Source organism: Mus pahari, chromosome 21 (genome assembly GCF_900095145.1).
Source record: "Mus pahari chromosome 21, PAHARI_EIJ_v1.1, whole genome shotgun sequence".
Taxonomy (NCBI): Eukaryota; Metazoa; Chordata; class Mammalia; order Rodentia; family Muridae; genus Mus; species Mus pahari.
The window spans coordinates 7,140,619-7,142,245 of NC_034610.1; the positions used below are offsets into that span (position 1 = coordinate 7,140,619).

General features: G+C 44.1%; 1 pseudogene; it reads left to right on the plus strand.

Moving 5' to 3' along the window:
- Positions 1 to 4: 4 nt before the first annotated feature.
- Positions 5 to 1,107, plus strand: LOC110338465 (annotated as a pseudogene).
- Positions 1,108 to 1,627: the final 520 nt, after the last annotated feature.

Sequence of the window (1,627 nt, forward strand, 5' to 3'; positions counted from 1 at the left end):
GCACAAATTCGGGCAGATGAAGCAAGAGAAGCACAAAATTGAACAGGTACCACAAGATAGAAGCGTCAGATGCCAGGGTGTTAACCTTTATGTGAAAAACCTTGATGNTGGTATTGATGATGAGCGTCTCCGGAAGGAGTTTTCCCCGTTTGGTACGATTACTAGTGCAAAGGTAACGATGGAGGGTGGGCGCAGCAAAGGTTTTGGTTTTGTATGTTTTTCTTCTCCAGAAGAAGCCACCAAAGCCATTACAGAAATGAATGGTAGAATAGTGGCCACCAAACCACTCTATGTAGCTTTAGCTCAATGCAAAGAGAAGCGGCAGGCTCACCTCAGTAACCAGTACATGCAAAGAATGGCAAGCACCAGTGCTGGGCCTAACCCAGTAGTCAGCCCTTTCCAGCCAACTCAGGGTCCTTCTGGTTACTGCATGACAGCTACACCACCGACTCAGAGCCGTAGGACATACTGTGCTCCTACTCAAACTACTCAGCAAGGACCAAGTGTCTGTGGGAGTGCTCAGGGTACCAGAGCTCATTCATTCCAAAACATGTCTAATACCATCCACCCATCAAATACTATGCCATCATTTAGTACTTCAGGACCCGCTTCCTCACAGGCTATACGACATCGTACTGCCAACACATCCACACAGATGCTGGGCCCACATCCTGCAGTGGCTTCTGCTTCAGCTGCTCCTGCCACCCGCACAGTTACCCATTATAAATACACTGCTGGAGTCCGAAATCCCCCTCAGCATCTTAATACACAGCCACNGGTCAGCATGCAGAGGTCTGCTGTTCCCGTCCAAGGTAAAGAAACTTTGACTGCCTCCATGTTGGCATCTGCTCCTCCTCAAGCTCAAAAGCAAATGTTAGGGGAATGGCTATTTTCTCTTATTCAGGCCATGCATCCTACCCTGGCTGGTAAAATCACTGGTATGCTGTTGGAAATTGATAATTTAGAGCTACGCCACATGCTTGAGTCTCCAGAATGTCTCCACACCAAAGTTGATGAAGCCATAGCTGTACTGCAAGCTCACCAAGCTNAAGAGACTTCCCAGAAAGCAGTCAGCAGTGTTGCTGGTGTCCCAACTGCTTAAAGAAGAGCAGGTAAAAGCATAAAAATTCCTGCTTCACTGAAGAAAAAAATCTAGACATTGAAAACCTATGACAACAAAAAGAAAACTAGAAACTAAATGAAAAGGAAANGAACTTATAATCTCCTGTGCCAAGTCAGAGTCAGGTCTAGTGAGCAATGCAAACCCCAGGTCACTTGGTTTAAGACAGCAGATAAGAGAAATAGTGACATTTAAGAACAAATTAATGTTATTGTCTTTGGGGAAATGATTTTCTTTTAAGGAAAGTGCAAAAATTTAAAGCATCTCTTCAATTGTAATCCAAATAGCTCAAGATGTCAATTCTAAGTAACAGAACTTGTGCTTGAGCAAGGACCATGATTTGGATCATAGTATCCTTGCTTTACTAAAGCTTCCTTAAAGAGTAAAAGCAAAAAAACAAAGGCATCAGTGTTGGCTAATAATACCTCTGAGACNTCTAGAAGGCTACTCATGTCTTGTGGCCAGCTGTATTTCCACTCAGTTGTTGCCGGATACAAAACACATGTG